A 22,627-nucleotide genomic window follows, 5' to 3' on the forward strand; every position below is an offset into this window, starting at 1 on the left:
CATGGGAATGAGAGAGTAGTTTCCCTAAGAACCAGAAGACAGAAGATGAGACATGGTAGTGGGCAGATAAAAGCCAGAAGCACCACAATCTGCTAAGAACACCCACCCAGCTGTGTGCCGGGTATTGTAGACAGCTCCGCCAGGAGACAGTGTTCTGCTGCTCTTAAGTAATGGCTACAATTCCATGTTCCAGAAATTTTCGAATGTGCTCCTGCTTCAAGTTTAATTCAGGTACGAGAAGCGAGTTATGTATAATCTAATCTGAAAGACAGGAGCAACTATATCAGTAAAAAACATAATATTTAGAATTACAATCTCCATACTTTCAGTGGCTTTTCAGCAAACATTTCATATGCTACGTGGAGATCGATAGATCAAATCCATGATTGATAAGAAGTACTTTGAGGCAAGTGACAGAACCAAAAATCTTGAGTGTCTATGTATTATAGCAGGGCAAATAAGTGGCCAGGAAGCTCCAAGATCGACTTTAGGAGCCAAAAATAAAAATAGTGACATCTCTGTCCTGTGACAGGGGGTGGAGAAGAAATTAAAGAAAGCCATTTTTAAGCTTTCTTTCCATGTAAAATATTCTAAACATTTGCTGGGCAAAGATCCTACCTACTATTATAAATTATGTTTGACTTAGGAAACTCTAAAAGGTCTTCTTTGAAAAGATAGTCATTTAAATTCAATCCTTCCATATTCCATGAATATCTTCTAAGCACTTCCTATGATGAAATTCCATTGGCTAAGGATTCAGAAATAGAAAGAAACTTGGTCTCCAAGAAAGTCACCCTCATTGTGCAAAAACTAATATTTCTCTAGACATTAAAATCACCCCATGTTGTTTATTACAATACTTCACAAACAAAAATAATTTTCATTATCGGCAGTACACTTGCTTAGGATGGATGAGCCCTGGATTTGATCCCTGGCACCAAAAAGAGAAAAAACAAAAAATAAATACATAAATAAATTGCAAAATTAAAATGATGAAAAATAAGTTAGCTTTAGTGGCTCACACCTGTAATCCTTGCTACTTTGGAGGCAGAGATCAAAAGGATCAGCCTTTTGATCAACCTGAGACCAACCTGAGAAAAAGTTAGCGAGATCCCATTTCAATCAGTAAGCTGGACATAGTAGTTCATGCCTGTCATCGTAACTACACAGAAAACATAAACCATACAGGCCAGCCTGAGCGAAAAGGGAGGCCCTATTTGAAAAATAACTAAAGGAAAAAGGGCTGGAGGCATGGCTTAAGTGGTAGGATACCTGTCTCATAAGTACAAGGCCCTGAGTTTAAACCCCAGTATCCCCCAGAAAGGGAAGGAAGGAAGGCAGGGAGGGAGGAAGGAAGGGAAGGAGGGAGGAAGGGAAAGAGAGAGGGAGGGAAAGAAGGAGAGAGGGAGGGAGGGAGGAAGGGAAGAACAGAAGAACGGAGGGAAGGAGGGAGGGAGGGAGAGAAGGAAGGAAGGAAGGAAGCAAGGAAGGAAGGAAGACATTAGGTTCAGAAGATAATCACCAAAAGCCATTCTTTTCTACTAAATCAACCACATATACACAAATCTACTCAGTGTCAAGTATCAACCTGGGCAATGGTTGATATGTTTGATGAAAAATCTATAGCTGGAAAGTTAACAAACATAGATCTGGGCTCCTCATCACTGCCCTGCCCTTTTGGAAGGAGTCCAAACCAACAGCACCAATGTGACTTATCTACTACACATGGAGGAAAGCCATGGTCAAAGGAAAAAGATGACAAAAGACACCTAAGAAGTTTTCAGTATACTGGATGAAAATCTTTCCAAACCATCTCAGATATTCCATGTTTTCTGAAAGTAGATCATGAATATAACTTACTCTTTTTTGTAGACCTTCTCCTGTTTGCTTTATTGTTAATGGATAGACAGCAACCCTTACACACACACACACACACACACACACACACACACACACACACCCCAAGCCAACAAAAATCCTGGCAATTCTGCCTCATGAATTCCTTTGGAATTCATTGCCTCTGGTCTCCATCTCCCACTGCTAATCCTTAGTTCAGGCCCACCTGCCTCTCACCTGGATAACCACGACACGTGCCTCCTCTTCTCTTCACTCACCATATATCTGCCACCAGAGTAGCCATCCTGAAAGGCTAATGTGAATATATTTCCCTTTGGTTGAAAACTTTTCCAATGTTTACCATCACCTTTAGAACGAACAACAGACTTCAACACAGGACACAGTGACTTTCATGACCTGGTCCTTGTTTACTCTTCAGCCTTATCTCTCATCAATTCCCAGGTACACACTTGTGTTCCAGCCTTGACAAACTTCCTAAAATTCCTCCAATGTCCAATGCACTTTTGGTGCTGTACTCTCTCCATGGAACCTCCCTTCACTGTACTGTTTTAACTACCTAATGACTACTCATTCTTTAAGATTCAATGCTGTTCAATTCAACAAATGGTTATTGGACTCCTAGGACATGCCAAGCTTTGTGCTTCCTTCATCACAACCTGATCAAGTTTGAATATTTATTAGCCAGCACTTACTTGTTATAAAGTCACTGCCATAGATGTCTGAATGCCCTGTGGACTTAGCTTGCCAATGAGTGTAACAGATTCAACAATACATATTTTTAACCAGTTCTCGTTTTATGTGACAGCTCTTTCTTGCCTAATAAGAGTAACAGTAACCTCATATTTGTATCATTTCCAAAGCTCTCTTAATTTGCTCCTAACATAGACCATGGAAGTGTGATGATGACTCTTTTATAGATGAAAATTAAAAATCAAGAGGCTTGATTAAGATCCCAGAGTTCATAGTAGAGTTGGCCCTAGAATATATTAGGAATTAGAATATTCACCATGGCGAACACACAACCAACCACAGTAAAATGGTGTGTGGTACCACTGTGCCCTTAAAACACCAATGAAAAGTATAATATCCGATATACACTAAAAGTTCAGGAATGACTCACTGTTTTTGATGTAAATTTCAATGATCTAATTTACTAAGTTTTAAGTGAATTTAGCCTGAATGATTAGTGCCTGGCAGAAATAATAAAAGATACATAAAGGGAAATTAGAAATGACTAAATAACTAAGGTTCAGGGCCTACAGGTAAGAATACAGGAAGTTGTAACCCATAGGCAAACAAATTTAAAATCAGTTGAAAAGTGAAAGGGAAAGTCAGTGGATCCTAGAAGTTATTTAGCTAATCCCACCACAAATGAAGAGCATGTAGTGTAGAAACAGGAATTTGGCCTGGGACCTGGTCTGGTGGGGGGACAAGGGGACTCTCCAGAAATTTTTGTGGTACCCTTATGCCAATTTTAAGAGTTTTTATTGTTCTCCTGATGGCTAAGAACTAACAACTTTACCAGACCTGCTGAAATGGTCGTGTGGAAACAGATCACATTCTTGCCTTTTCCTTACCTATACCAAGTACCTGTATGTACAAAGGGCTTTGTTATTGAGGTCACTGGGCTATCATCTCCGAAAGAGGGGATGTTTGCAGGGTTGACTATTTGTATACACACAATGGCAAGAAAGCCAATATAACCAAATAGATCCAGAGCTGGAGTAGTTCCAAAACCTGAACTTCAAAGAGCAAGAAATTTGGATGCCATCACAGTCATAATATTGAAGACCTTTGCACATGCTCTGAGTCAGATGCTGGATAAAAACAGAAAAGAGACCAGCATTTCTTAGATACGGTCCCCATTTCTAATGTCCTGCTGTTATCTGAGATGTGAGGCCTGTTTAAACATAGTTCTACCACTAATAAATATTCTCATAGAGGAAGAGTCACTAAGACTTCTTACATTTAGGAGGTCTAAAATGGATCACTGGGCCTCAGACAAGTCCACTTTGGATCCATGGATCTGGTAACCCTTGGGCCACATCTATGGCAACAGTTGAAGGAAAAGATAGCAATCAGGAAACATTTTTGCTTGTTTCTTCTCCCAGTTTTTGTTGTTATTGATATCTTTTATTATACAAGTAATCTATGCTTACTGTAGAAAAATTAAAGTATATAAAGAAAAATAATGTCATTTTAAGTATATTATAGTGGCATAGCTTACATATATACTGTATTATAATTACATAATTTATGTTGTTTTTCTTTATACTTCTCTTTTCTGTGGGCTGTTTTAAGTGATTTTCTTGAACTTTAAAGATAGCAGGTAAATTAGGAAACAAAAATGGGACATATCTCTTGAAGACCCATCTCTGTAAAATGTCATTGCTGCATGGGTTGCCAAGTTCAGTAAGTGTTTACCCAGAATCCTAACTAGATCCACTACCACCATGAGTTCATCTTGTGGAAAAACACAATAGCCCCTGGTTGCCCCAGGGTGGGGAACGAAGCAGAGACTGTTTCCCTAGTTCCACAAAGGCTTTGTTAACCAAGTAAGATGAACGTGTGAAGAAAAGTTGGTTTTAGTCATGGAAACAGGCATCCCCAGGCACTGATGGGCTTGTAGTGGCTGAAATTGTGAACACTTTCGTTTTTTATGCATTTATTCATATTTCATATGTGCGTACATTGTTTGGGCCATTTCTCCCCCCTGCGCCCCCCTCCTCCTACCCCCTACCTTCTTCTCTTCCAGGCAGAGCCTGTCCTGCCCTCTTCTCCAATTTTGTTGAGGAGTAGACATAGCAATAATAAGAAAGACATAGCGTTTTTGCTAGTTTGAGATAGGAATAGCTACACAGAAGGAGTTCGAGCATTGCTAAGGTGAGGCCTTCTTCATGTGAGTCCAAATTTTGTCAATACCTTCAAAGACCACATCATGCACAAACTCAGCTTTATATGTGTGTACAAAATGCAGAGCCAGCCTGTAATATAACGTCATGGAGAAAAGACTTAAACCCATCAAAACCATTCTCTGCTGTCTAATTTTTGCAAGACACCCCAACGCCCACTTGTCAAAATGTTTTATAGCTTCTTTCCAACAGCATACGCTTCATACCTACTTCGTAATGCATTCCCATTGTGTCATCAATGTTCAAATTCCTACTTCTGAGTTTTGAGCAGCTTTAAATAGATAGAAGAGTCTACACAGGCCCCTGGTTCTGCTCCTGGAAAGCCACAGTACAAGAAGTCTTTTCAAAAACTAATGTGTGCTCAAACACTCACATATTCTTTATTTCTGCCTCTAGAACTATCAGATTCCTCAAGAGGAAAAACAAATATATCTGAAAGCTCCAAAAACATCAAGAGCCAAACTTTCTCCATTATTCCCCTTCAGAAGAAGCATGAACTTCTGAAGGGGTATATTTATATTTCCTAAAGATACAAAAAACATGACAGACCAATGCCACCTGCCTTTCCCTTGTCTTTGCCTCTCTTCTCCCAAGTCCTTTGTTTCCTTCTTCTCTCTTTTAAACTTATTTTGTTCTTTTTTCCCCCAAAAACTAAAAGAATGAGAAGAATTACCAATTTAGCCAGAAAATTCAATTTGCTGTTTCCTAGACACACCCCCTCAATTTTCTCAACTTTTTAAAGGTTTATCTAGATCGTAGGGACTCTACCACATTTAATATTCTTTTGACCTATTACTTCTTCCCCATTCTCATATCCAAAGCCTGATCTGCCTCCAGGGGCCAAATGAAAAGTCTAAACATTGAGACTAAAATAACAATGCAAGTGGCAATTTATGGCTCAGATCAAGATAAGGCTTTATTAAAGGGGATGGCATACATTTCCCTTTAAAAGATCGGAGACAGTAAATATTTTAGGGTTCAAGGCCCATTATCTGCTGTTGTAGCACAAAAATAGCCATATGTCCACCATGTGTAAACAAATAGGAATAGGTGTGCTCTGATAAAACTTCATTACTGCCTGGTGGCTCACACCTGTAATCCCAGCTACTTGGGAGTCAGAGATCAGGAAGGTGGAGTTTTGAGGCCATGGTGATGGGGGAGGGGGGGAGTTAGCAAGACCCTATCTAAACAAACAAGTTGAGCATGTAATCCCAGCTACCCAGGAGGCATAGTAGGAGGATGGTGGTCCAAGGCAAGCCTGAGCAAATATCATGAGATCCTACATGAAAAATAACTAAAACACACTGGGGACAAGGCTCAAGTGGTAGAGGACCTGCCTAGCAAGCACACAGCCTGGAGTTCAAACCCCAGCACCACCAAAAAGAAAACAAATCAATTCTCTGGACTTGGCCCAGGGAATGCAGTTTGCTGAACCCCTGGATAAGTTGGCTTGGGGGCCAAAAAAGTCCCCATAAGTCTTGTATGGGCTATGGACATGGACCCATGGTCTGGACATTGTACTGATGTTGTCATAGCACCATTGAGAACGCCTGGGATTCTCTTAATCATTGTGTGCCCCTCCACCTGCTTCAAAAAGGTTTGTCCTCCCAAATCACAAACCCACGATTCTTCTGGAGGATTTTCTTAGCTACTGGAGTTGCTTTTATGTTGCAGGAACACAAAACCCCAAGTGCCTGGGAGTTTATGCCCCCAGTCCAGGGAAAGCAGAGGTCAGGCCAGTCCTCCCGCCTCTAAGCACCTTTGAACCTCATGCATGTTCTAAATTTACCCATATTGAAGGCTCAGGCTGTACCCACTTTCTCAGGAGTCTGCCTGAAATTGCTCCCTTGCTTGCCTTGCTTCTCTGAGACCTTACCAGGTTTTCCTAGAAGGTTTTCCTATAAATCACTTACACCCAAATCCTCATCTCTAGGGCATCATCTTGGAATGTTCCAGACACTCCTTGCCTCCACAAAGCGTTTGCAGATCCTGATCCAGCTTCCTAAACACATCCCTACATGTGCATAGGGCCCAGGAACCCTGCAAGAAAAGATCTCAAACCCAGCCAGTAACTGAAGTTCAAATATCTCTGTAGAAGATTTGAGAAAGTAGGGCTCCCTCTGAGACTCAAATTGGAAGGAGAAAGGGGGGCTCTTGAGTGAAGATTGCTATGATCAGAAGAGGTCCAGCAGAAAGAATTAGCAAATTCCTGAGCAGCCAGAAGGGAGACACTGTGTGTCAGGAAGAAGAAAGAGGGAATCATGGTATGGTAATATGTACAAAGGTAGAATGACCAACCAATCAAATGTTCTTGGTCTTGAACTTTCTAAAAAATAGCAACAAGTAACTTGTGGTAAGGAAACTGAATAAAAGAGAGCTCTCTTATAAAGGGCAGTGATTGTGTTGGTTAGCATCTAAGCCATCACAAGAGAGGTGCAGGGAAAAACATCAGAATGAGCACAATGAACATGCATTCAATGAATCAAAACGATCAGCACAAAGAGGAAAGCAAACTAGACTCGCAGGATAAAATTTTAAAAAGAGACAACCACAGGAAAAGGAGAGCAAGGTGAGGGAAGAAGTGGAAGAATCAAAATACACCAACACAAAGTCTACAAAGGAAAACAGAATTATAGATCTTAGGGCTGAAAACAACAACTGGGGCCATATAAAGCCCCTGGTGAAGGCAGCCCGGCTCACTGTGTTAAACCCCTTTCATCTGCTTGGCTCTGAACATCCAGAAACAGGCCTCTCCCCATCCCCCATTGTTAGAAAATTGGATCTTTAGAGCTGAAAAATTTCCCCCATTCTGATAATGTCCACTATTCTCTATATACTTTTAACTATGATCATTAATTTGTCCTTCCCTTCCATTATTATTCCTCCATGTTTTTAGATGCATTTATGGTTTCATTCCCTCAAAGTGCATATTCGAGTCCCTGAATCCCAGATGCCTTCAAAATGCATGATTTTGAAAAGAATGGGAAGAAGAGAAAGCCAGAGTTAACCTTATGATGGTTTGGATATCCCCGGTTTATCAATGTCTCTTCAACAACGAGAAAGGCTAAGCTGGACAAGAAATTTAGTCCCCTAAGTGGGCACAACTACCAGCCCTCCCTCATATTGATTAGTTGATTGATTTTTAAGATTTATAGAAATGCACTCACTGCCAAGGTCTCTGGGCACTTCTACGACAGGAACATTAAGCAACATAAAGAAGTGCATGTTTCATGTCCCAAAGGCTTCCTATTGGCCACTGAAGAGATTTGTGGTTTTTTTATATATATATATATATAAAATTTTTATTGGGATACATTCATTATACAGGGAGGGGATTCATAGTGACAATTCCAATTAGACTTATATTGTACATTATTTACATTGCCCCCATCGTCTCTCCCCCTCAACCCCTTCCTCACCCCACTTAAAGCAAGTGCAAGAGGTTTTTTAACTTAGGTATATGAAGTCTATCTGCCATATATTGTCAACTTAATCTCCTTCCTTCACCCTCCCCTTCCACTATTCCCTGCCCCTCCCCCCAACACACACACACACTGTATCTATTTTACAGCCCTGGTTCTCATTATTAATATTTAAGTTGATGTTCAAAGGGGTGTCTCAAAGTATGCGCACTGTGGGTATACTTTACTTTGGTCTGCTCAACCCCTTCCATTTTGAAGAGTTGGGTTTTTGTTGTTGTTGTTGTTGCTTTTAATGTCCATTAAATGGTAGACTTTATGCCATTGCACTGAAGGTCATTCAAATAAGGTTTGCTTAGGGATCAAAAGGAAAAAGTTTACTATGCCACAAGAAGTCTACACAAAAAACCCTCAGTCCAGTCTTCAGAAATTCAAAATCCTAGAAAAGACCTTAAAGCCATTACTGATGGTTCCCAAACACTAACCCATGGTGTAGTCTTTCATTTGCCCAGATGAAGTTAAAAAATGGAAAAAAATCCAACAAAGGAAGTTTTCCTTAAAAGTAACTTAAAGAACTAATCCGTATTCTGAGATGATATTTTTCCTAATTTTCCATATTAAAATGTACTCTCTTTTATAAAATGATGGTGATAGTAGTTGGTAGTTATTTTTAATAATATGTTTACTTGACAAAGCAAAAAATTGACAAGATGCCCAAGATTAATATATTATTAACCCCCCCAAGTTAATTAATCCCCAAAATTTCCTTTGAAATGTTTTTGGTTAGTGAAATTCAAATCTAGGCACCATTGGTTTTTTTTTTTTTGAGATAAGAAAACTGAAGCTCAGAAGGGGCCGAGTGACTCCTAAGGGTGCCAGCTAGTTAGTGGCACAGTGTGGATGGAGACACAAACCTCCTTGCTCCCAAAACTCCATGTTGCCTCTTTTAAACTTCCAGGGTTCTCAGAACCCCACCTTGGTCCTAGGTATTGACTATTTGTCATTTCTTGATAGTTCAAATTTAAAATTCTTCCCTCTTTGGGGAATCCTTCACAGTGTTTAGGTTTTGGTGGAAGACAGAGCTCAACTTCCTAGATAGCCAGTGCGGAATTCTTTCCTCTTCCCACTCCCTGGCAGCTATAGGGTTTGGATATATGGCCCAAGCCAAGCAGTTCAGATGTTCCCACCTGGAACTTTGGCTCTTTTTCTAACTTTGGCTCTTTTTCTAATTTATTATTATTATTACTATTGTTATTTTATTATTATTATTTTGCAGTACTGGGGTTTGAACTTGGAGCTTCATGCGTGCAAGGCAGGTGCTCTACTTCTTAACCCATGCCTCCAGCCAGACTTTGACTCTTAAAGGAGTAACTCAGAGGTGCAGAGTCTAGTAGAGATTCTGATAGCATCAGAACTGAGAGACACCATAGAGATATGAAGAGACAGTGACTACAGAGGCACCTCCTGAAACAGACCCTTCTGCACCATGGCATTAACCATACCCTGAACTTTCCAGCCCTCTTGATTCCTCTCCTTTTTTTAGCCTGATTCTGCATCCTCCCCACTGATTCTGTGAGTTACTGTTGATCCTTCCAACACATTCCTTTTCTGTTTCAGTTAGCCAGAGTACTTGCAGCCAACAGCCCTGACTGGACCCCCTTCCTAATTAGCATTGACCAGCATTTGGATGTTTCAAACAAACTATTGTGAAGGACCAGCTATCTTGTTTCCCAGTCCTTCCTGTAAAATTGCCAGATTTAGAGAAGAGAAATACAGGGAGCTCAGTTAAGTTCAAATTTCAGATAAACAATAATATATCCCTTGTGTAATAGCAGCTTGAATAGCATTAACAGCATAATAAACACAATACTTTTTTATCTAAACTTAAAATTTAACTGCACTTCCTGTATTTAATCTGGCAACTTTATTCATGAGCTAATATGTAGTCCTAGTATATTATAACTGTAATACAGGTCATACCATATAGGACTTTTCACACATGTCTGAAAACTCCTGGTTTATCTATGTTCCTTTTAAAGAGATGAGTAAAAATATTCCAAGGATTTACCTCCAGAAGATTCTGATTTAATAGCTTTTTAGTGGGAGCAGAATATTGTAAAACGACTCCCCAGGTGATATTAACATATAACCAAGATGGAGAACTTCTAGGCTAATAGATTTTGTCAAGCCCATCTTAAACATGCAACGTAGATCAAGACAGCTGTAGTTAAACTTCTCAGGCTGGACCTAATTACTTCAGACATGGAGCAAATATAGCCAAGGTTCTGTACAGCTGAAGTAGGCCCAAGTCAAGGAATTACTTCATTGTAACCATTTATGGTCACTAATTATCAAAAGTTATTGATGACCCAAGGCCAGATCTAAGCAAATGGAGCATCTTGGCTCATTCAATAACCAAATCAGCATCTCCTTCTTGGTGGAAATCTAGTCTAGGCAGGCTGCCACTATCAAAGATACAAACAACTGTGACTGCAATAAAAATAAGAAGAGGAGAGAAGATGGGGGAATGATTCATTCATTCATTTTGTAGAATTATTTGCTGATTGCCTACTACATTCCCCAGCATTAAATTTAGAAGGAATACAGTATTGTACAAGAAAGATCAACTCTTCATGCTAGTAAGGCTCACATTCTAGTGGCATAAAGACAGTAAACAGGATGTCACCACAAGGGTGCACAAGAGCTTGTCATGACAAACCAAACATACCTCACCATCATCTCCAGTGAACACAGTCTTCCTCTGTACTCCAGAAGCCCACTGAGTTCCTGTTCCCCTTGGGCCATAATCCAATGGTCACTTTATATTGCACAGTCTCAATTCAGGAACTGATTTAGCATTACATCTCTTCCCTCCCACAGCTTGGGGAAGAAGGCAGGTCTGGTCTTGTGTACTCTTCTCCCCAGCTTATTTGTTGTTGTGTCCTTGAACAGGACACTGGGACCCAGCCCCTTTTCTCTTTCTTCCTTCCTTTCTTTCTTCTCTCTCTCTCTCTCTCTCTCTCTCTCTCTCTCTCTCTCTCTCTGTCTCTCTTTCTCCTCTCTCTCTCTCTTTCTCTCTCCCCCCTCCCTTACCCTCTCCTTCTCCCTCTGTCTCTCTCTGACACTGCTGCCAACCCATTGGTAAAAATCTTTGAGTGGATTAAGTGATACAGAGTGAAGATTGTGACGCCCAGAAAAATTCTTTTATTAGAAGAAATGTTTCACTCAATAAAGACCTGTAAAAGCTTATGGTCCTAGACAACAAGAGTGAGAGAAAGAAACAGCTAGCATGGATATAAGAATGCAAAGAATCATAGAAAAATCTAAGAAATACATCTAGAAAACAGTTGTGGATGTAGTGACATGGAACTGAAAGAAGTCAACTAGCTATCAGCAAGCTATTTTTATAAAGGCACAGATTGTAAATATTTTAAATTTTTCAGGCCATACAGTCTCTGTCACAACTACTCAATTCTGCTATATCTGCCAAAGCAGACACAGGAATTGTGAAAAAATGGATGTCTGTGTACTGCAACAGAATTTTGTTCTCAGAAATAAGTATTAGCCCACAGACCACAGTTTGCTGATCTCTAACCTAAATAAAAATCCTACTAAGTTTTGAGAACACTTGTCAGGAAACCACATGCCAGAGTGGAAAAGTCTGTGACCTATGAGATGTGAAACAACTGTTCACATTGCCACACCTAGGAGTTCTGTCCTGGAGCTTCTCCTCTCATTTTACAATCTCTCCCTGGTGAGCCTGGTCAAAAGACCACTGGCTGCAACAAACAGAACCCACTTGAGCTAGAGAGAGTGCAAAAAGGAGGAATTACAAGTAGATAGGAGAACATCCTAGGGCTAAAGGGAGGGACAATCTCAATAATTCTTTCTCTCTCTCTCCCCCGACCCCATCTCTTCCCCTTCTCTCTGCACATTCTGATTCGGTTCAACTTCTCGACAAACCAACTTGATCATTAGGTCTAATGGGCTATGACTTATGCAGCACAAGCAACATGACACACACTTGCATTGTGGGCTCTACCTTTGATGGTAAGGCAATTTAGTCATGGTCAGGGACTGGACTGGGTAGATGGCTTTGATCATTCCTTGCAAGACCCCCATGGTTCTTCCCGACATGTCCCCTACCTACACGGTCAGCCTCATCCTCCCTGCTCTTCTACAGTCAGCTGTGCTCCGGACATCCTCTGTGGAACTTGTCATCTCTTTCTCTCTTACCTCCAAGCCTTCACCCAAGCTGGTCCCTCTGCCTGTGAGCACACTTCCTTCTCCTTTCTCCTGGCTAACTCCTCCTTGCTTCCTACCATGTAGGTATAATATCCTGCAACCAGTCCTCCAAGACAAAGTTAGCTGCCCCTCTTTTGTCCTCCCGCAGCTCCTTGGATTTGTCATGGAAGTTAGCCTGCAATACCATGTATTGATTCACCTCTACAACTAGCTTCTAAGTTTCCCAAGGGCAGTTTTCCCAGAACCTATGTCTGAGCCTGCCTAGCACATTGTCACTGATCAATAAATACTTACTAAACAAATGACTCTCAACTTCTCAGACTCCCCTTCTTCCTTGTCTGCTCCACCCAGCTGAGCTTCAAAAATTGATCGCTTCAATAACAATTTTACAAACTTTCTCAATTCTCTCACATTCTGTATTACTATGCCCTACCAGCCCTGCTCATCCTCATCCCTGATTCAATTCAAATCTCCCTTTTTTTTCCTGGGTTGCCCAGCAGTGCTGGACAAATTGCATATGCAGGCTGGACAGCTACCTTTTCGATCGAAGGTCTTTGGTCTCTGTGGGGCAATGAGTGGAGTTCAGCAATTTCCTAAGTTTCTCTAGTCTGGTACAGTCTCTGCTCTCTAGGTAGTTGCTCTAAAAACTTTGTTGGAATGGAGTTTAACTTGTTTAGTTTGCTGCTGTCATGTTCCAGTGTGTCTGGATATGTTGAAGGAAAATTAAAAGAGGGGCCTCAAATGTCTGCTTATATGGAGAATGTGTCTGTAGCTGGGGTTTAGACTACACACAGTGAAAATGATGGATTCCACAGATCCCTTCAAAACAGAAATCTTGTAAGGCAAGTGATGTTGCCTTTGTCATTGGAGCACTAGTGGGGATTCTGAGAATAGCAAGGTGGCTGTTATTCAAATGTACACCTAAGTCAGTCTTTGGGTGCTATCTGTGTATGAGGAGAAAGAAGACTGTGAATTAAAACTGGTAGAGCTGTTTCTCTTGGTATTGAAACTTGTCAGGGTCTAACAGCTTTGCAGCATGACAGCAGAGAACACTCAAAGGGCCAGCAGCAGGAAACTGCCAAGTCAGAAGGAGCAGTGATGGGATTACAGTCCAGAGGAACTGTACAAGGTCAAGGAGAGGCCTTTGTACCTGGTCATGAAGCAGCAAAACCCCAAATACTTGTGGGGTTTTTGAGTGTCTCATGAAAGGAAACAGAGATGCAGCTGAAGTGACATGGGTTACACTTTTCTACGTTTCTTCATTTGAACCTTCCCTTGGAGCGCTAAATTTATCTACTACTTCATGGAGAAAATAAAGGCTATAAGAGACGGGTACAGTCTTCTCAGTTTCCTTCCTTGTCTTCAACCACCTCAGGTTAAATTCTGTGTCTTTCTTGCTATTGTTGGTTTGGATTTCAGGTTTTTTTGGAGACGGTTTCCTTGCTGCATAGCCCAAGTTGACTTCAAATTCTCTATACTCCCGCCTCTGCTTCCCAAATGCTGAGATTACAGTTATAAACCACCACACCCAGCACTGTGCTGTATACTGATAGCTATACCTCAGGCCAAATATTTTACCTGTGTCACTGTCACAGGAATGACACAGGAGCACCATCATGAATGGGACTGGTGATCTTATAAAACAAGTGAAAGGAACTGTTTGCCCCGTTTGCTTCTTTGCCTTCTTCTACATGTAGATGCAGCAATAAGGCACCATCTTAGATGAAGAGATTGGCACCCACTAGACACTAAATCTGCTGGTGGCTTGAACTTGAACTTGCCAGCCTCCAGAATTGTAAGAAACAATTTTCTGTCCTTTATAACTTATCCAGTCTGAAATATTTTGTTATAGAGCTCAGTTGGACAATAGCAATAGCTAAAATAATAGTGACCTAGGGACTTCATTTAGATCCATGAGAGTGACTATGAGAGATGCAGCCTGTCTTCAGCGTAGAGCATCAGACTCTGGGGATGGAGGAGAAGCTCACTCAAATGCAGACTATGTCTACATCAACACTTCACAGTATTTTTTAAATCACATATCCACCTAGAAAAGCCTTACCTGCTGTGGTCCTCCAGTACGAGGGTTGGGGATGGGGAGGGAGGCCTGCAGCAGGCACTGAAAGGATACTACAAAGCTGGTGAAGAGAGAAGCAGCAAGAAAAAGAGGACAAACAGGAGCTCCACAAACTCAAAACCAAGCCACAGCGGCAGCTTCAGTTTAGGGGAGGGACTGACAGCTCACCTGAACTGAGGGCTCACTGAGGAAGAGAGAAGGACTCTCCTTGGATATCTTGTCTGAATCCCTTTAAAGTGAACTGTGGGATCAAAATATCATCCCGGAGAATGGTTTTGCTAGGCCTGTAGGTAAGATAAACTAGGGTTCCTCTTAAATCATGGCAAAAAAAAAAAAAAAAGCATGGTTTGACATGGAAAGACAATAAACTTAAAAGCAGCATGTTCATTATTTTTCTCTCAAGATTGACATTTATCAATAAATATCAATTTCTACCTGGCCTAGACATGTTTAGTCATATATGTGCAGTAAGAAAGTTCACTGACCAAAAAGATAATAAAATAATCATTTAAATTAAATATTTTCTTTATTAGATTTCATTTTCCAGCTGTTTTAGCTTAATAGAATTTTTTCATTAATTTCAAACTATATAATGCTTTTTGACTGCACAATGATTATCTTTCCAGCCCAATGGCCTTTTCTGTCAATGGCAATTAAATCCACAAAGATGATTTCTTTCTAACATCTGAGATTCTTGTTTTCCCATTGCACATCAGACATTTTGCTCAAATCAACCAAATTTTGTTAGGAGAATTTTATTTGATAAAACAGGATCCAAATCCCCCAATTAAAATGCAAACATTTAGGAGCATTCTAATTGAAAATGCATTATTGTGTAATTACTATAGAGTTTTGTATATATTGACTGGTAGACTGAAACCCACATTTGTTAGTTTTGTCTTCTGTCTTAGTTTCTTTAAGTGTATTTTGTGAGTTCACATCTCTCCTTGTTCTGATATAGACCTCTGCAAAGTTTTAAATGTTATTTATTATTATGTGACTAAATAGTTTTATATAGGATTCTAAGTTCCATCATTTTAAGTTATCATAGCCTAACACTTAGAGAGAATAGGTGAAGCTTTTTAGAGAACAGCAAACAAAACAAGACCCTGAGTCTAAAAAACAAAAACCCAACATTTTAAATATTGGTTTTCAAATGAAAAAATAAATAGCCAAATCAGAATGAAACACAAAGCTTTGATTCTTCCTCTCTTCCCTTCTCTGAACTATGCAAATCAATTCTATGTGTCAATGTGCTTTAAATGTTTGGTTTTTCTAGTATCACAACTCAAACTGGGACCATCATTCCTCTGAGAACAGAATAAAGCTCATTGAAACACAAAATCTGATTGACTGTAGGCTTTCATCCAAAATGTTATCTTTTTATTCAACAATCTAAACACAGTTAAATTCTAGCATCAGTGCAGATGTTCAGAAAACAAAAATAAATAAGAGCTCTCTATTCTAGAGTCAGGTCTCTGTTTTAAATAATGTTCAGATAAGAAAGCCAAAGCAGCCCACAGTCTATAAAGCCACAAAAGAGACCTCGTCAAAAGTATTATTCTGCTTTAACTGAGGACTGGATTGTGAGCAATCAATTTTTGTTTGGATTTTTGTATTTTATCCGACTACAATCATTCAAGGTGCCACATGGACATCCATCCACAGATGCTCAAGTCCTTACATAAAATGGTGTATAATTTTCATATAACTCACATGTATCCTCCTTATGTATGACACCCAAGGCAATGTATATTGTATGTAAATAATTGTTACATGTACTGTCTAGGGAATAAAAACAAGGGGAAAAAGTGTATACGTTCAGTACAGCTGCAATTTTTTTCAAATACTTTTGATTCATGTTTGGTTGAATCTACAAATGCAGAATCTGTGGACATAGAGAACCAGCTGTATAATATTTTCTCTAGGCCACCACAGAAGCATGGGCAATGCTAGTTAGCTTTAATAAAAAAATATATAATTGCCATTGATTAAACTCTTTCAGCCAGGAACTAAGCTAAGTGTTTCACCAAAAAATCATGTGAATATATATGTGTATGTATGCATGTATTGGTATGTATTTAATTTTCACAACTCCATGAAGGAAGTCTTATTATCTCCACCATAAAGATGGGAAAAACATAAACTGAGAAGGATTAAGTAACTGTTATAGTTTGGATTTTAAATGTCCCACAAAAGTTCATATGTTGAAGGCTTGGTGCCCAGTTGATGATGTTATTGGGAGGTGATAAAAACCTTAAGAGTGGGGCCTTATTAGAGGAATTAAGTCACTGGGGACATGCCCTTGAAGGGCATTCTGGGACCCTGGCCTCTTCTACCTACCCTCTCTTCTTTCAGGCTGCCACAGATGAGCAGCTTTCCTCTACCATGTGTTCTCCATCATGATGTTCTGCTTCATCATAGGCCCAAGAGACAGGGCTACATGGACATGTACTGAAACCATGAGCCAAAAGAAACATTTCCTCCTTTAAGCTGATTTTCTAAAGTATTTTGTCACAGTGACAGAAAGCTGACTAGCATAGTAACTTACCCAAGAAAAATGTCAGAGGTATAAATTAAATCCAGGCCTATCTGATTAGCAGTCCAGGTAGCCATGCACAATGGCACATGCCTATGGTCCCAGACACTTGGCACATGCCTATGATCCCAGACACTTTGGGGCGGTAGTACCGGATTGCTTGAATCTAGGAGTTTAAGGCAAGCCTGGGCAATGTACCAAGACCCTGTCACAGTCCAGGCCCTGAATCTCTTTGCCTAAAACCCACTGCATTTATTGTACACTCTTACTCTATTGCTACTCACCCAACAAAACAGGCCTCTGTCCCAGAATCACCACTGTCCTTTCTACTTGAAATTCAAGGAATATGTTTCTTAAGTTTTGACTTTTCAGAGGCTTCTAGAATTGCCCAAAGTGGAGGGTCAACATGGACAATGAAGAGGACTCTTCAGATGTAATCTCTGACAATCACTCAAATCTGGGAGTTAAAGGAAAAGAAGTAAAATGATGCTAACCAGTGCTTATGCAAACTTCTCCTACCCTGTAGATAAAAAGGAAGAATTAGCTACTCTAGCTGTTTGGAAGATTGGTTCCATAGATGCAGCTCAAATCACAAATACAATGAAATGCAAAATCTTTTGAGAATGTGAAAGTTACTTCACTCAAGTCTGTACTGTGCAGTAGAAACATTGATAAGTTTTTAAAGGGGGAAGCTTTGAATTTCATAAAAAGTGCTATTTACCTCCATTACACTTGCGTAGAATAGAGCACTTCGTGCTCATGTGTAGTGCAGGCTGTTAACATGCTTCACTAATGTGCAGGCACACTTTGATGGAAGAGAAAAGGTGGTACTATTTCAACTGAACAGGAGTTTTCTTTCATTTCTGAAACATCTGTGTGACGCTGTTGAAATGTGCTATTTCCAATCACTGTTTCAAACACAAGGGATTAATATGCCCATTTGTTACAACTTACAGCTTAACCTCCTCAACACTCATTCTATACTGCTCAAGTTGTTTGAATGACATTTGATCTATTTTTCTTAATGGAACATTTTGCTATTAAACTGAAAATTTAAGAATACAAGAGAATCAGGTATAATAACTGCAATATTCCTCTGAGGTGAAAAGGCTGGACAGCCTCTCACCTTGAAGGCACACAGGAAGATGGAGATCTCTGAGAATCCCAAACAGCAATTGATGTATTTTGCCTATTTGTGAAAATTTGTAATTTCCAAAAATAATTATTAAAGCTGAGTTGGTATATTCATTGCTCCTTTGTGGAACAGATGGAAACAGGCTCTTTACTCTGTTGATAAATGCGTGGGAAAAAAACAAGGAAAGTGAATCGTTGAAAGTCATAATTATTAGCAATGACCTTGTCCTCAATAGTGTGGAACTTTGGATTTCCAACAGGACAAATAAACATAACATGAAATAGTTTAAAGCAGAGTTTTCATTTTTATCATCAACTCAAAGAGCTTTCTCTATGAATACAAATGTATTCTAACTTAATGATTAAAATCAAACGACTGGTAATAATGTTAGCAATGATTAAGAATCTATCAAAGGCTGATACTATACTAATTACATTATGCAAATTATCTTCTGTAATTTAATTCTCACTTCGGTAAGAAACTAATGCTCTTGAGGGTTGCACCACAAGACCGCAGTGCAATGAGTTTTTACAGCCATCTTTTTGGCTTGGTTAAGATGTGTAATTGGCCTTATGCAATCATTTTGTGACTATCACAGGCAATAACAATCTGATACATAACCAAAGGGAGAGAAAGTAAAAAAGACTTAATAGGCAGGGTGTCCACTCATCAAAGTAATGGCCACCACATGTCCCATTTCATGAGTTCTTCAGGTTAGCAAGAAACAGTTAATGTTAGGAAAATGTTGGGAGAGTTTTTCACTCTTGCTCCACTTAGATCCACCATTTCCCCTTTGATTAGGATATCTCAATTGTTTTCCCTAGATTCTGTCCATCAGCAATACTAGCCATTCATTCCTTCATTCACTCCAATGTGACAATCTGTCTACTTCCTTTTCACCAACCTAAAACTCTTCTTCCTCTTGAATCCAGCTCTCAGGTTTCAGAAAATCTTCTCTGGCCTGCTACACTCCTCCCTCTTGCTGGTTACTCCTCACTTGCCTTCTTTCCTTACTCTGTATAGTGCTTGTACCATCAGTTCTTCAAGAACCAAAATTCTACTGCCAGTTCTCCTGTTAAGTTAATGCACTGATGATCATTTTATTCTTATCTCAGTTGACGATACTGAACCCAAAGGAAATAACTTCCAAACTACACTAATCTATCAGGGAACCCATGACTCAGGGATTCACTTAAGCTGCTCAATGCATTATTCAGCCAGTATATTGATTCTTTTCTCCATCAGTAATAAATATGCATGTCCTCCTCCCAAATAATATCTCAATAAGTACAATATCATTCAACTTCACTTAAAACCTGCAAGTACTTTCTATGATCTACTTAAATACTTTTATGAGCCCAGTGCTCCTGGGTCCATCAAAATTCTTATCTATAAATAAACCTTAGTAATTACCTGACTTAGGATTTTGGTATCATTCTGTATTAAGTAATCCTACCATCTGTATTCATTTCTGTAATCTATGCTGTGTTATCAAGTAAACCCAAATATTTTAGAAATTTTGTAAAGTAAAAGGTTATATTTTGCTCACACAAAGTTCAGCTTGGACTTCAGAGAGCAAGGTTTTCCTCTGTCCAGTTACTGTGGCAGAAGAGTGTAGATGGAAGAGGAAAAATGCCTCCACCTGAATGTGACTCCTGTCTCTACCATTACTGTCCATTGGCCAGAACTGGTCACATGGTCCTAACCCATTTGCAAGGGGAGCTGGGAAGCATAGGGGAACATACAGACATTCAGTATGCATTTAGAAATGGTCTTTGACATACTACTCTTTTTGAGATCCAACTCAACTGACTTTTTTCCACAAAGTTCTATCTAATCTTCCCCAAACAGATATGGCCACACCTTCACTCCAAGCTCTCGCCTCCTCATTGGCCCATGTCCATGTCCTCTGTGCTTTATACTCTGTGACATAGATGGAGTCTGCTTATTTTTAATTGACATAAAATAATTGTATGTATTTCTGGTAATGATCAAATCAGGACAAATAACATTTCCTTCTCCTTAAACACACATTATTTCTTTGTGTTGGGAACCTTCAACACAACTCCTCTCTTCTAATGCTTTATTAAGTATATAACAATCATTGTGAGCTGTAACCACCCTACTGTGCTGAAGAACACAAGAATTCACACCTCCTATATAATTGTGCTTTGGTAGTTGTTATCTGACCTCCCTCTTTCCCTTTCCCCCTACCCCCTAACTTCCAGTGACCACTATTTTACTCCAGTTCTATGAAGTCAACTTTTTTAGTTTGTACATTCAAGTAATGTCTTGTGGTATTTTCTTTCTGTGCTTGGCTGACTTCATTTAACACAATGTTCTCCAGTTCCATCCATGTTGCCATAGGTGACATATTTCATTCTTTTTGTAACTGAACAATATTCCATCATGTATACAGACCATGTTTTTTTTATCCAGGACGTGCTTGTTTTATCTTGGTTTTCCTAACCCTAAGCTCCTTGAAGTATAGGACTGTCTTATTTGATAACTCTTGAAGGCCTCCTTTAAAGCCTAGACCAGCTCAAGAATGTTTGCTGAGTTCAAAAGGATCAAGGAATGGAGGAATCCAAAAACAAAATAGAATATTTTTTAAAAGGCAACAAGCCAGGTGTTGGTGGCTCACGCCTGTAATCTTAGGTACTTGGGAGGCTGAGATCGGGAGGTTCTTGCTTCAAGTCCAGCCCAGGCAAATAGTTGGCAAGACTCCATCTCCAAAACAACTAGAGCAAAATGGACTGGTGGCATGACTCAAGCAGTAGAGTGTTTTGCAAGCACAAAGCCCTGAGTTCAAACCCCCGTTCTGCCAAAAAAAAAAAAGCAAAAATTTTTTAAAAATTAGATGCCAGCACTTCTCTTCAGAAAGTGTCTCCCATATTCTTGTGTTTGGTGGACAGAGCAAAGTGGCAGCACTTGAAAACATTGGCCATGACTAAAGGACATATTGCAGTTTTATGTAATATTGATAGTTTAAAAAAATACATTCTTTGGAGCAGGGTCTCTGCAAGGCACAGCTTTTCCTCCAAGCACTGCTTTCAAAGTTAGAAGGCAGCTTTCTGCCCATTTCAAATCACCAGAAGTGAAGTATCGAGTCCTAAGTGCACACAAGTGACTGAGTGGGCTAGCTGGTATGGAGTTTTGGGTTTTTTTTCCCTTTTACTTTGCAGAAAGAAAAGACAGTAAAAGTTCCTCCAGTGAGCTGCCAAGGTGCTCCCAGGCCATTGTGCAGAATCATTGTCAGGTTAAATTAGGGAGTACAGACTCCATGAGTGTAAAAAAATCAATACTTGATGGAAGATTGCTCCCCGGAAAATCTGTTTTGATTCCAGGATTAATTCGCGACCAAAGGCTTCTGCAAAATGACATGCCATTAGTCAGAAAATGAACACATTCTGTCCTTGAAATTGGATGGAAATATGTCAGCTGATTGACCCATTCATTCTCCTCTGTGTCTGGGCAGAAAGAGTGGGTGTGGTAGCTGTGTGAATTAGTGCCCCAAACCTGGTCCATTTTCAAACCAGGATAAAAAAATATATTTTTTAAAGTCCAATGTGAATTGGGAGTAGTCTCTAGGCCATTGTTGGAGAGCTATTGCAAATGTGTTTCATCAAGGCAAATGCATTTGTCTGGAAGGCCCGACTCTCCTGAGTTTTCAAAGCCTTAGAATAAACCCTCCTAAAAATCTTAAAATAAAACAAAGGTATTTCCCCCCTCGAAGCAGTGGCCTGCAATATTAATGACAGTGTAATTTCTTTGTCGTATATAAAGTAACTCTCTTCACACCCCTCTTTGTTGTTAGGTTTCTTCAACTCAAAACTTTGGCAAGAGGCAAGTACCACCTCTTCAGTTGTGCCAGTATCATTGGCCTCAGGGCCTTTCCTGACCTGTATGGTGAGATTGGCAGAGGATGAATTTGATTCCCTATATCCCCTTAAATCAAATTAAACCTGATTAGGTCATCATTAGAAATATTCTCCAAGAACATCATTCTGAGTGAGGTTAGCCTGGCTCAAAAAACCAAAAATCGTATGTTCTCCCTCATATGTGGACATTAGATCAAGGGCAAACACAACAAGGGGATTGGACTATGAGCACATGATAAAAGCGAGAGCACACAAGGGAGGGGTGAGGATAGGTAAGACACCTAAAAAACTAGCTAGCATTTGTTGCCCTTAACGCAGAGAAACTAAAGCAGATACCTTAAAGCAACTGAGGCCAATAGGAAAAGGGGAACAGGAACTAGAGAAAAGGTGAGATCAAAAAGAATCAACCTAGAAGGTAACACCCACGCACAGGAAATCAATGTGAGTCAATGCCCTGTATAGCTATCCTTATCTCAACCAGCAAAAACCCTTGTTCCTTCCTATTATTGCTTATACTCTCTCTACAACAAAATTAGAAATAAGGGCAAAATAGTTTCTGCTG

This window comes from Castor canadensis, chromosome 2, assembly GCF_047511655.1.
Source record: "Castor canadensis chromosome 2, mCasCan1.hap1v2, whole genome shotgun sequence".
NCBI lineage: Eukaryota > Metazoa > Chordata > Mammalia > Rodentia > Castoridae > Castor > Castor canadensis.